This window comes from Chelonia mydas, chromosome 1, assembly GCF_015237465.2.
Source record: "Chelonia mydas isolate rCheMyd1 chromosome 1, rCheMyd1.pri.v2, whole genome shotgun sequence".
NCBI classification, from domain to species: Eukaryota; Metazoa; Chordata; order Testudines; family Cheloniidae; genus Chelonia; species Chelonia mydas.
This window is the reverse complement of record NC_057849.1, coordinates 207,477,687-207,492,137: the sequence shown is the minus strand read 5'-3', so window position 1 is coordinate 207,492,137 and position 14,451 is coordinate 207,477,687.

Here is a 14,451-nt window from a genome sequence, read left to right as displayed (position 1 = left end):
TTGGCAGTGTGTACACCTCAGGAATTACTGTGCAGAAAGCTGCTTTACTGCACAGAAGCTTGCCAGTGTAGACAGTGTATGCCCATTGATTTCAATGGGAGTTAGGTAGCTAACCTGCTTTGGTTCTTGTGACAATCCCAGCAGGCACCTGTTTGCATCTTCAGGTGGCTACGTACCTCTGAAAATCTGTCCCTTATTCCTTTATTACAAGTGGCATGATCTTATGTTTTTGGTGCTAAATCCCTCAGTGTTTGTAGGTGTGTGTAACCATCATTTGTTACAAAATGATAATATAACCCAGATGGGACAGAACCTCCCATAGAGTTCAAACATTGGGATAAACTTGTCTAATGGGGAGTATGTAATACATTGTCTTAGTGTCTCCCTCAAATAGCTGCCTGAGTATTTCTAACCATTTGCTATTTACAGCTAAAGGAGTTCTGCCTTAGCTCAAGTGGCAGAGGTTAGACTTTGGAGCTCTAGGTCTAGTCTTAGCTCTCCATGGGTGTGTTAAGCAATTTATATAATAGCTGTGTCTGCTGTCTATAGTGTATGTATTCATTACACTGACAGTTGAAGAAAATTAATACTGCTACTGCTTGGAATCACAAGAGGTGGCAAAATGCTCCCTGTAAGAAATATAGTTTAAACACATGGGCAGCCACATTCTGCATCAGCTACAGTTTTCAAATGGTTTTAAGACATAGACAAAGATGTTTTGAGACGACAAAGGCAGGGATCATTGGGGTAAGGCGCATATCCAAAAGAAAAGACAGCAAACTTTCCAGCCAAGCTCAGATGAAGAAAAAAAAAAAAAAAAAAGTTCCTGCCTCTTGTTTCTTTGGACATCCAGAATGGCTGAGGAGCTCCTGGGTTGCCAACCTGAGTAAACTCCCTTAAATCCAGGTGATTGATGTAATCTCTACCATTTCTCCCCTTTGCACCTCACAAAAATCACCTCAGTCTCAGCTGAGTTAGGTTTCCTCCATTTAACAAGCCCAGTCACAGACAGCTGCTGGGTACTGAGTCAAAATTACAAACTCCTTGGGCTAGTGGCATCATTTTCTATTTGTCTGTAAACATAGAATCATAGAATCATAGAATATCAGGGTTGGAAGGGACCCCAGAAGGTCATCTAGTCCAACCCCCTGCTCGAAGCAGGACCAAGTCCCAGTTAAATCATCCCAGCCAGGGCTTTGTCAAGCCTGACCTTAAAAACCTCTAAGGAAGGAGATTCTACCACCTCCCTAGGTAACGCATTCCAGTGTTTCACCACCCTCTTAGTGAAGAAGTTTTTCCTAATATCCAATCTAAACCTCCCCCATTGCAACTTGAGACCATTACTCCTCGTTCTGTCATCTGCTACCATTGAGAACAGTCTAGAGCCATCCTCTTTCGAACCCCCTTTCAGGTAGTTGAAAGCAGCTATCAAATCCCCCCTCATTCTTCTCTTCTGCAGACTAAACAATCCCAGCTCCCTCAGCCTCTCCTCATAAGTCATGTGCTCTAGACCCCTAATCATTTTTGTTGCCCTTCGCTGGACTCTCTCCAATTTATCCACATCCTTCTTGTAGTGTGGGGCCCAAAACTGGACACAGTACTCCAGATGAGGCCTCACCAGTGTCGAATAGAGGGGAACGATCACGTCCCTCGATCTGCTCGCTATGCCCCTACTTATACATCCCAAAATGCCATTGGCCTTCTTGGCAACAAGGGCACACTGCTGACTCATATCCAGCTTCTCGTCCACTGTCACCCCTAGGTCCTTTTCCGCAGAACTGCTGCCTAGCCATTCGGTCCCTAGTCTGTAGCGGTGCATTGGATTCTTCCATCCTAAGTGCAGGACCCTGCACTTATCCTTATTGAACCTCATCAGATTTCTTTTGGCCCAAACCTCCAATTTGTCTAGGTCCTTCTGTATCCTATCCCTCCCCTCCAGCATATCTACCACTCCTCCCAGTTTAGTATCATCCGCAAATTTGCTGAGAGTGCAATCCACACCATCCTCCAGATCATTTATGAAGATATTGAACAAAACCGACCCCAGGACCGACCCCTGGGGCACTCCACTTGACACCGGCTGCCAACTAGACATGGAGCCATTGATCACTACCCGTTGAGCCCGACAATCTAGCCAGCTTTCTACCCACCTTATAGTGCATTCATCCAGCCCATACTTCCTTAACTTGCTGACAAGAATACTGTGGGAGACCGTATCAAAAGCTTTGCTAAAGTCAAGAAACAATACATCCACTGCTTTCCCTTCATCCACAGAACCAGTAATCTCATCATAAAAGGCGATTAGATTAGTCAGGCATGACCTTCCCTTGGTGAATCCATGCTGACTGTTCCTGATCACTTTCCTCTCATGTAAGTGCTTCAGGATTGATTCTTTGAGGACCTGCTCCATGATTTTTCCAGGGACTGAGGTGAGGCTGACTGGCCTGTAGTTCCCAGGATCCTCCTTCTTCCCTTTTTTAAAGATTGGCACTACATTAGCCTTTTTCCAGTCATCCGGGACTTCCCCCGTTCGCCACGAGTTTTCAAAGATAATGGCCAAGGGCTCTGCAATCACAGCAGCCAATTCCTTCAGCACTCTCGGATGCAACTCGTCCGGCCCCATGGACTTGTGCACGTCCAGCTTTTCTAAATAGTCCCTAACCACCTCTATCTCCACAGAGGGCTGGCCATCTCTTCCCCATTTTGTGATGCCCAGCGCAGCAGTCTGGGAGCTGACCTTGTTAGTGAAAACAGAGGCAAAAAAAGCATTGAGTACATTAGCTTTTTCCACATCCTCTGTCACTAGGTTGCCTCCCTCATTCAGTAAGGGGCCCACACTTTCCTTGGCTTTCTTCTTGTTGCCAACATACCTGAAGAAACCCTTCTTGTTACTCTTGACATCTCTTGCTAGCTGCAGCTCCAGGTGCGATTTGGCCCTCCTGATATCTTTCCTACATGCCCGAGCAATATTTTTATACTCTTCCCTGGTCATATGTCCAACCTTCCACTTCTTGTAAGCTTCTTTTTCATGTTTAAGATCCGCTAGGATTTCACCATTAAGCCAAGCTGGTCGCCTGCCATATTTACTATTCTTTCGACTCATCGGGATGGTTTATCCCTGTAACCTCAACAGGGATTCCTTGAAATACAGCCAGCTCTCCTGGACTCCCTTCCCCTTCATGTTAGTCCCCCAGGGGATCCTGGCCATCTGTTCCCTGAGGGAGTCGAAGTCTGCTTTCCTGAAGTCCAGGGTCCGTATCCTGCTGCTTACCTTTCTTCCCTGCGTCAGGATCCTGAACTCAACCAACTCATGGTCACTGCCTCCCAGATTCCCATCCACTTTTGCTTCCCCCACTAATTCTACCCGGTTTGTGAGCAGCAGGTCAAGAAAAGCGCCCCCCCTAGTTGGCTCCCCTAGTACTTGCACCAGGAAATTGTCCCCTACGCTTTCCAAAAACTTCCTGGATTGTCTATGCACCGCTGTATTGCTCTCCCAGCAGATATCAGGGAAATTAAAGTCACCCATGAGAATCAGGGCATGCGATCTAGTAGCTTCCGTGAGTTGCCGGAAGAAAGCCTCATCCACCTCATCCCCCTGGTCCGGTGGTCTATAGCAGACTCCCACCACTACATCACTCTTGTTGCACACACTTCTAAACTTAACACTTAACATGTTTATAGTACAATAGAAATAAATAACTGCACCAGCTGATGCTGCTAAAACAGAGATGTTCAGGCAGGTGTTAGCTGCATAGCAGAGGCACCACAGCTCACAATGCCTCAATATCTCCCCAAGGGCTCTGTGACAATTTTTGAGATACCCAGGACCTTGTTTCAGAGTAGCAGCCATGTTAGTCTGTATCCGCAAAAAGAAAAGGAGTACTTGTGGCACCTTAGAGACTAACAAATTTATTTGAGTATAAGCTTTCGTGAGCTACAGCTCACTTCATCGGATTCATGTCTTGAGTCACCTTGTTGCCTCCCTGCTTCCAGCCAGAGGGAGACTTATTTGTGCTTAACTGGCTCCTAGGCACCTCCAGTGTGTGAGCCACCCAAACAATCTTCCCTGGGACATACCAGCCCTTACTGTGCCTTGCAGATTAACAAATAGGTACATCCCAGTCCCTGAGTCCCTTTGAAGGGATCCCCTGTAGCATCCAGTCTATTATCCACTGAACACTCACAGACTTCCCAGATCTGCTATCCCAAGGAAACAGTGTACACTCCACCTTGTATGATTGTACTCAGGGTCAACACCAAGCTTAACAGCACAGCAGTGAGTTATATGTATTGTGAAAAACACTCATAAGTTTATCAAATATCAATATTTAAGAGACAGTGAGTAAGGCTAATGGAAACAACAGGTTATAAATAAAACAAAGTTATATCACTTTATAATTTAACAGGCTAACCTCCAGTCTAAATCAGTTTCATCTCGCCTCAAATGTCCTCTGCTGTGTTTTCAACCAAGTCTGGTTGGGATTTCATTTTCATGAATGTAAACATGCTGTCTATTTATGTCCTAGGTGCAGGATCAAAGGGTATCTTCCTTGCCTCCTTCTTACATCCCCCAATGTTCAGTGTTTGTCCCCAGAGTCAGAATGACACCTCCCACCGTGTGGCTTATTCTCCAGTGCCCTGCCTCCTGCTGACTTCACATCCCTCCCTTGACTTCATATGTAAATAGGCCCTCCATTGTACTAGCACATGTACATGCTGAATAAGAATGAGACCCAACTGAACCAGCCATGAGAAAGCCCTAGGAGCAGGTAAGGAATCACCCAGTCTATTCTCTGGGAGCTCTCAGAAAGGAAAGAATAGAGTCACTCAAGAGCAACTTGGTCTTGAGATCTATGAAGGGATGTGGTGGATTCTCCACCACCTGATGCCTTTAAACCAGGATTAAATGTCATTCTAAAAAGGTATGCTCTTGTGCAATCAGAAATTATGGGCTTGATGCAGAACAAATTATATGACCTGTATTATGCAAGAGGCCTAGACCTTCCGGCCTTAAAATCTTTGAATTTAACCATTTCACCATGGATATTTGTTCTTCACTCCTAGGAGATCACTTGTCACTGAAACCAGCATACAGCCTGCAACCATGGTCAAAAAAGAATGAGGAGACTCCAGGTGTCACCAAAGCTATCTCCAGGAAAGGAAGACTGAAGACTGGGTGATAATTAGCAAATCCATTACAAGAACTTTTTTCTTGAACAAGAGCCAAACACCCATTTATTTAAGAAATGCTCAGTCCTTGCATTTCCATAGAAAGGCATTGACAGCCTCCTCTGATAACATACACAGTACCTCCTGGCAGAATTTCACCTGCTTAGAGGGGTGAAAGTCCAGTTTACATGTCATTGCCCAAAGCTCCCTCAGCATATCCAGAAGCAAATCAAGCGTCTCTAAAAAGATGAAGAAAAGTTGTTCTCTCTTGCCACAGAGGACAGGACAAGAGGCAATGGGTTCAAACTACAGCATGGCAGATTTAGATTAAATCTCAGGAAAAAACTTCCTAACTGTAGGAACAGTAGGAAAATGGAACAGACTGCCTAGGGAGGTTGTGGAAGCTCCTTCACTGGAGGCTTTCAAAAGGAGGCTGGATAGCCATCTGTCTTGGATGGTTTAGACCCAACAAATCCTACAGCTTGGCAGGTGGTTAGACTGGATGATCCCTGCAATCCCTTCTAACCCTATGGTTCTATGATTCTACTTAAAATTCAAGTGGCGGCTGTGACAGAATGGGGAATATCTGAATCAAACTATGAACTGCATTTTGTATTGTAAGCTCAATTTTGTATTACAACCTCCTTTCTGTGTCATATGCTGAATAGACAACAATTCATTGTAATCAACCAAACTTGTAATCTCACCAAAAAAAGATATCAAGTTAGTTTCACAGGATCTATTTTCTATAAACTATGTTGATTGGCAATAATTATATTACTCTCCTTTAATTCTTTATTAATTGAGTCTCATATCAGTCACCCCATTATCTTGCTCAGCTAAAGAAGCTAGAAATAAGGTGTACATTTTTAACAATGAGAGCAATCAATCATTAGAACAATTTACCAAGGATTGTAGTGGATTCTATATCACTGACAATTTTTAAATCACGATTCGATGTTTTTCCTAAAAGATCTGCTCTAGGAATTATTTTTGGGAAGTTCTTTGGCCTGTGCTATATAAGAGGTCAGACTAGATGATCACAATGGTTCTTTTTTGGCCTTGGAAGCTATTTCTTGGCCCAGACCCAGTTGCCTTATATTCAGGTGGGTCCCAATGATTGGGTCCATTTGCCACAGACTGATCTCTCTCCAGTGCTGTAGTGGACCAAACTGTGACAGACAACGAAGAGTAATGATGAAATTTCAGAGAAAACAATTCTGGGAGTGGAGATGGAGTTCTAGAATGCTATACTTTATTTATTACCACCACCATTGTGCCTAGGAACCCAAGCCTTAGGGTTCTAGAATCTGAACTGTGGGGGGGAAAAACAAGCACCTGTGTTCAAATGTAAAGATCAGCTTTGGGGAATGGTTTGTTTGGTTACAATCTACATTTGAGTCTATTTTAATGAGTTGTTAATGCTTGGTAGGGTTGTGATTGTTTTATACATCTTTTATAGGCAGGATTATAGTTTTGAAAAAATTGGTCTGGGCTTTCATTATTGTTATTTATTAAGTGCCAGCAGCACTCTTGGCATAGATGAGCTGGATCACATGCATAGTTTAAGTATATGAACATTGCATCATTCTTGTTCATATAGCTATTAACTAGTTGTGCATCATCTGACATATACAGGCAATTGTCATTCCATCTCTTACTTCCAGCACCCCTTGCAATTCCAGTTTTGGGACTACATACAGCTCCTGCCAATATACCATGACTGAAACATGCAGCACCCCCTTATATTCAAGCCTTGGCCTCTTACTCAGCTCTGCTAGTGCTACTGTCATGATCTGGAGCCCCTTTATACTTCCAGTTTGGGGGTTCATCTGAGCTCTAACAGTGCACTTCAGTCTTGATTAGCAGCCCCCACTGCTGTTCAAGTCCTGATGCACATACATACACTCAATACTGCTGATCCACTTCAGTCGTGACCCGCAACACTCCCAGCTATTTCAATTGCACCCACCAGTTGTGCTACATGAAAAGAATAAGGTATGTTAGTACATTTTTCTCCAGCTCTGCCATTGCCACTGAATTCTGCAATACTTGCTATAACCCACTGAGCTCCTCCAGCACAGCCAGAAGACTGGAAGAAAGCTAACGTGCCAATATATAAAACAAGTAAATGGATGTCCTGGGTAATTATAGGCTTGTCAGCCTGATATTGATCCCAGGCAAAACAAAAAAAACTGATATAGGACTGGATTAATGAAGAATTAAAGGAGGGTAATATACTTAATGCCAGTCAACATGGATTTATGAAAAACAAATCTTGACTAACTTCTTACTTGTTTTTGATGAGATTACAAGTTTGGTTGATAAGGGTAACAGTGTTGATGTACAGGTTTCAGAGTGGTAGCCGTGTTAGTCTGTATCAGCAAAAAGAACGAGGAGTACTTGTGGCACCTTAGAGACTAACTTGACTTGGTATTGCTTGACATTTTAATTAAAAAACTAAAATGATACAAAATTAACATGGCACACATTAAATAGATTAAAAATTGTCTAACTGATAGGTCTCAAAATGTAATTGTAAATGGGGAATCATCATCAAGTGGATGTGTTTCTAGTGGGGTCCCACAGGGATTAGTTCTTATCCCTGTGCTAGTCAACATGTTTGTCAATGACCTGGAAGAAAAAAGTTTGCAGGTGACACAATGGGTAAGTGGTAAAAACTAAAGAGGACAGATCATTGATACGGAGCAATCTGGTTCAATTAGTAAACTGGGCATAAGAAAACAATACGCATTTTAATATAGCCAAATGCAAAGTTATACATGTAGGAAGAAAGAACATAGTCCATACCTACAGAATGGGGGACCCTGTCCTGGGAAACAGTGACTCTGAAAAAGATTTGGAGGTTATGGTGAATAACCAGCTGCAATGCTAGGACCAAAAGGATTAATGTCATCCTTGTACAGGTAAGCAAGAGAATCTTGAGTAGTAGTACGGAGGATATTGTATTTGGCACTGATGTGATTGCTACTCAAATACTGTGTCTTGTTCTGGTGTCCACAGTTCAAGAAGAATGTTGATAAATTGGAGAGGGTTCAGAGAAGAGCCATGAGAATGATTAAAAGTTTGGAAATCACACCTCATAGTGATAGACACAAGGAGCTCAGTCTGTTTAGTTAAACAAAGAGAAGGTTAAGGGATGACTTGATCACAGTTTATAAGTACCTGCATTGGGAGCAAAATTATGTTAACGGGCTGTTCAGTCTAGCAGAGAAGGTACAACAAGGTCCAATGGTTGGAAGCTGAAGGTAAACAAATTCAGACCAGAAATAATGTGTACATTTTTAACAGTGAGGTAATTAACAATTGGAACAGCATAACAAGGGTTGTAGTGAATTTTCATCACTGGCAATTTTAAAATCTAGATTGGCTGTTTTTCTAAGGCATATGCTCTAGTTCAGTCCTGTGTTACACAGGAGGTCTGACTAGATGATCTCAGTAGTCCATTCTGGTTTTATAATCAACAAATCTATTAATCTTAATCTGAATTGCAGTTCTCCCAGATATCATCCTCAAACCTAAAGATTTTCATCACCATAACTTGATGCTAATGCTCAGCTCCCCCTGCTATTCCAATCCTGGGCTCCTACCCGCCATTCCACCAAGAAACCTCAGTTCTGACCTGCTATTTTAGTCCTACACTCTCCACCCAACTCTGCTAATAACTCAGTCCTCCTGACCCACTCAGTACCTCTTGTTCTTCTAGACTTGGCCCTCAGAAAGCTTAACCAATGCACACAACCTGCTATAGCAATCATGGCTCCCTCCAGCTCTGCCAATGCCCTCAGTACTGACATGTAGCACTCTCACAATTCCAGCCCTTGAGTGCTTGAGCAGAATGATGTGAATTTATTCATACATTTGTAATGTGCATAAACAGGAACCAAAGACTTAAGTCACTTACATCAGCATTTGAAATAAAGTTTTCAGAGGATAAAGTGGTGTGGATGACCCTAGAATTAACCCAGCTTCTCATTGACCTGGATGGAACTGGGCCTCAGGACAGGGCAGTGCTCGCTTGCAGCACTCAGATGAAAAGTATTAAATATTGCTTTCCCATCAGATCTGATGTAGTTCAGCCTGACAGCCTCTGCCCAGCACCTCTTCTATCACTGTACTGTATAACACATACCCAGTGGGTCTGAGTGCCACTCAGCCACCACCATCCAGAGGAGGGCTAGGATTCCATCTGCATTATTCCCTAGCCAGTCTTGATGGGAGGACACTCCTCTTCCTTCAATAGTCAAAGGCAGGGTTTCTCCACTGCGGTGCAGATGAATACCTCTTCTTCTGACAGCCCTGGGGAGTGAGAGACCAGGGAGCACAAGGGACCCCAGTTTTCCTACTAGACATTGACGCTTAGAGTCTAACACACAGCACGGCAGGGGACTGACCCCTCAGGCCCCACAACACACAGCACTGCAAGGCACGGACCCCTCGGGCCCCATAACATACAGCACTGCAGGGGATTGATCCCTCAGGCCCCATAATACATAGCACTGCAGGACACTGACCCCTGCAGCACCCATAACACTAGGCAATGTAGGCCACTGACCTCTAAAGGTGCCCACAACACACAGTAGTTCAAATGACTGACTCAAAGGCACCTGTATAACCCTCTAAGGTGTCCATAACAAAGGACTATGCAGGGCAGTTGCCCCCTAGGACACCCATTATGCAGAATAGGAAAGGGCACTAACTCCTTAGGATGAGTATAACAGGTCAGGGCAGGACACTGACCTCTATGGCAGTCTGTAGCTCTCCCAGGGGAGCAAGAGCTCAGTTTGGGGGCTGGCAGGCAGCCACCCACCCCTAGAGGCACTGGTCCAACCTCCCAGGCATTCCCTTCCTATCCTCCTCCAACTTCAGTAGTGCCAGTTCACAGCACATTGGGAAGTACCATTTTCCTCTCCCTCACTGTGAGAGAATGTGGCCTGATCCTGAGGGGATATGCTTCTGGGGTCACTGGCCCAGGCAAACCCCCACCAAGTTCTTCCTTGGGGGAATAAGGAAAGGGGGCTGGGGTTAAATGGGTGATTTAACCCTTGTATGCAGGAGGGAGCAATTGTCCTAAAAAACAATCCTCTCCCCTCCTAGGAAGAGCTTGGGCAGTGCTCTCCTTCAGGGGGATTTGGGTAGAGGGAAGAACTAGAGGAACAATTCTGGAAGAACTGGTGTTTGGAGGCAGCAAGTTTGAAGATTTCCTGTGGCTCCCATGCATGGCCTTGTAAAATGTTATCCAGCTAACCAGGAGAGAAGGGAACCAGAGATTGCTTCCTGCAGGGCTGTTCTGCTGGATATGTGGGGGCCCAGGTAGGAGGAGGCAGAGAAATGGAAGACTAGAGGAGTTGTGCAGGTGTCATACTCACCAGAGTCTGCTGGTATTGAAATGCCTTTTTCGGAGGGGTGTCCCCAGTCATATCCAGAATGAAAAAATACTGGGGAGAGGAAGGTATGCGGGGAGGCCCTTCTGCCTCCCCGCTGCAGGATTACAGAATGGGAAAGAACAGAGGAGGGAGTCGGAGTGCTCCAGCTAAGAGTCGAGAGAACCTGAGAGTGAAGGTGGGGGTGGGGGGGGGAGAATGTAACCAGAGACCCCCTACTCTGTCCATACTCTGACACAGCAGCCGCTTCTCTGCTCTAATATCTGTCCCTGCTGCACTGGCACTGTGACAGCTCAGTAAATTAAAAGGTGATAAGATTTCTGTCTCCCTGCTCAGGCGGTGTTGTTTCTCCATCCAAGGCCAGAGATTGGTAGGGGTGGATGGCAGGTTCTTGGGGCAGAATGGGGCTTGGTGGCACTTGGAAGCTGGTGAAGAGGAAGATTAAAATTGGAGGGGTTGGAAGTTAAGAATCACCCAAACTACACATAGGGGAAACTCTCTTGAGTCATCTAGGCCCAGATGCTTGAAGGTATTTATGCACCTAACTCCCAATGATATAAATGGAAGTTAGGCACCTATATACCTGTGAGGATCTGAACACTTGTCTATGGGGCCTGTGCAGGATTATTCCCTACAGCATTTCCTAGTCATAGAATATCAGGGTTGGAAGGGACCTCAGGAGGTCATCTAGTCCAACCCCCTGCTCAAAGCAAGACCAATCCTCAACTAAATCAGCCCAGCCAGGGCTTTGTCAAGCCTGACCCTAAAAACCTCAAAGGAAGGAGATTCCACCACCTCCCTAGGTAACGCATTCTAGTGCTTCACCACCCTCCTAGTTAAAAAGTTTTTCCTAATATCCAACCTAAACCTCACCCACTGCAACTTGAGACCATTACTCCTCGTTCTGTCATCTACCACCACTGAGAACAGTCTAGATCCATCCTCTTTGGAACCCCCTTTCAGGTAGTTGAAAGCAGCTATCAAATCCCTCCTCATTCTTCTCTTCCACAGACTAAACAATCCCAGTTCCCTCAGCCTTTCCTCATAAGTCATGTGTTCCAGTCCCCTAATCGTTTTTGTTGCCCTCCGCTGGACGTTTTCCAATTTTTCCACATCCTTCTTGTAGTGTGGGGCCCAAAACTGGACACAGTACTCCAAATGAGGCCTCACCAATGTCGAATAGACGGGAACAATCACATCTCTCGATCTGCTGGCAATGCCCCTACTTATACATCCCAAAATGCCATTGGCCTTCTTGGCAACAAGGGCACACTGTTGACTCATACCCAGCTTCTCATCCACTGTAACCCCTAGGTCCTTTTCTGCAGAACTGCTGCCTAGCCATTCAGTCCCTAGTCTGTACCCGTTGAGCCCAACAATCTAGCCAGCTTTCTATCCACCTTATAGTCCATTCATCCAGCCCATACTACTTTAACTTACTGACAAGAATACTATAGTACAGCTTTGTGCTTTTTAAATGTCCCAGATGACAAGACTTCTACAGCAACCTGTGGGAGAGTATTCTACATTCAAATCTCACTGCGCACATAGATGCCCTCACATTCAATGTAGGTTTTTGTTTGGTTGGGTTTTTTTGTTTTTTAAATTATGTCCTATTACTCCTGGTTCTATCCCTCCACCCCCCTCCCCCGCCGCATTTGTTCTCCCTCCTTGATGTTTACACTCTTGTAGCCAGTAATCATTCCACACTATCACCTCCACACCCATCATTTAGTCAACCTAGGTTTACTACAGCTCTTGTATTTCTCATTTCCTTCTCTCTTCTGAAAACCAATTCTTTTATGATGTCCACAAGAAGAAACTTTTATAACTCATTGTAGATAAACTAATTTAATGAAACCATCCGGAAATGTAAATTCCTTACTAGGCAACCTTACTATTGTCACCCACGTGCCTTCCTCTCTGCCATGTCTGTTAGGAGCCCCATGCTTGTTTCATGTCAAATTTAGATTGCAGACTCCACTGGGTCCCTTGTTTTGTTGAGGCACCTCCCACAGTTTTGGGTGCACAGAAATAATAATGAATAGTCATATCCTCCAGCTCCCCAATCAGTTTTGTGGTTCTGAAAACCCTGCACTTTGGTAAGTAGGAGCCCAGAATGGAATGTATGCTCTAGATCTGATCTCACCCCTGCTATCTTTTGAAAAACTATCTCCCTGCTATGTGATTTGATAGCTCTTCATATATGGCCCCAAACCACAGAGGCCTTTTTGTCCTATCATTTCCCATTTTGAAGATGTCTAATCAAGTTACTGTTCCCTATCACACCAAATGCTCCACAGGCTCAGTGCTTCCCAGGTTTCTCCCTACTGTTAAATAATTGTATTATTGCCTGGACTGAATTTTTCCAAGTTAAAATATTTTTATCCTGCTTATTTTTCTAATCTCTATGGGTAGCTAATTATTTCCATGTCCTCAGTGCTGATTGTAACTCCTTCCACTTTAGCCTCATCTGTGAATATCATTAACATACTGGTCTTCTCTTCCAGATTATTACCAAAGATCATAAATAAGAATAGAGACCCACCCCTAGATACTTTCCCAGTGCAGCATGTCCTTTGTTCTTCTGCCAGATTTCAACCCAAGCAAATGTTGCTATCCAAGCTGAATTTAATTCATTTTCCAAATTAAGATCAGAGTTTCTGGGAGAAACAGAAGAAAAGGGTAAATATTTTCCTTAACAGTAGCCCCCATTATCCCATTCACTACTTGTTGTGCTGCAATGGAGAAGTAAGCATGCAATATATACTTTGACCCCTGGGCAGATGATAATGAACTGCATACATTGCAGTGTCCCCCTAAAGTCCTGTGCATTCAGGCACCAGCAGTAGTTTGTGAAAAAGTGCAGCTCGAGGTTGCTTTAAAGGACAGGCAGCAGCACAGATGGACAATGGAACATGTACAGATGGACAGAAACTACCCAAGAACAAGACAACACTGACAGTGCACAACAGAGAGGAGATAGCAGCAGCACACAAGATGATAGGCTGAGTAGCAAAGGTGACCCATGAACCCTACTGCTTGTGCCTGGTGAAATCCAGAAGCCTGATACTACAGCAGCAGCTATGTATGCTGGGGGTTCTGCTCCCATTTTTTTCCTTTACTTGAAGAAATGTGTTCTGTAGGGATGAGCTCAGACTATGTACCATAGGACACACAAGATAATCCACTGTATGGGTGATGTGTTGCTGATAGCACTGCTACTCAGTTTTCTTCTGAAGTTTTCCTCTGACTCCATGCTGGCCTGGGGAATTGTTAGTAATGTGGTCAAAAATCCTCCTCAGGTCCTGCAGATAAATGCCTCAGTTATAGCAACACATTGCAGCCTGGATGAGTGCTTGCTTCTCTATGATTTTGTTTTTTTAAATAAGTAGTTTGGAAAGCTCATTAACTAATTCCTCCTACACTCCATAAAACATAGTCCATCATTAGGATTTAGTACAGACTCAGTGTTTCCCCCTTTTTTTCTTCTGCCATCAGTAACTATTTTTTTACAAAAGCTCCCTTTCTTCCCAATCACCAGAATCTCTATTAATCCTTACAGAGATGGAAAAAAGTTTAGTATCGTCACAATTTTCATGTCTTTATTAAGTTAAACTCCAAATTCACTCACTAACAATTACTTTCACTCTACAATTCTTTTCAACTGATAGATTTATAAAAGGCTTATTTATAGGAACCCCTTTGGCTAGCATTAACTTTTTCTTGTGTGTCTTCTTCTCCCTGAAAGCTTTAACTGATTCTTTTAGGGTTGTTTTTGTTTGTTTTTAAATCAAATCTTAACAGTTGCTTATTAAGGCACTTTGAAAAAGCAACAGGAACAGCCAGAGGAATATAGCAATGGGTGCTTACTGCT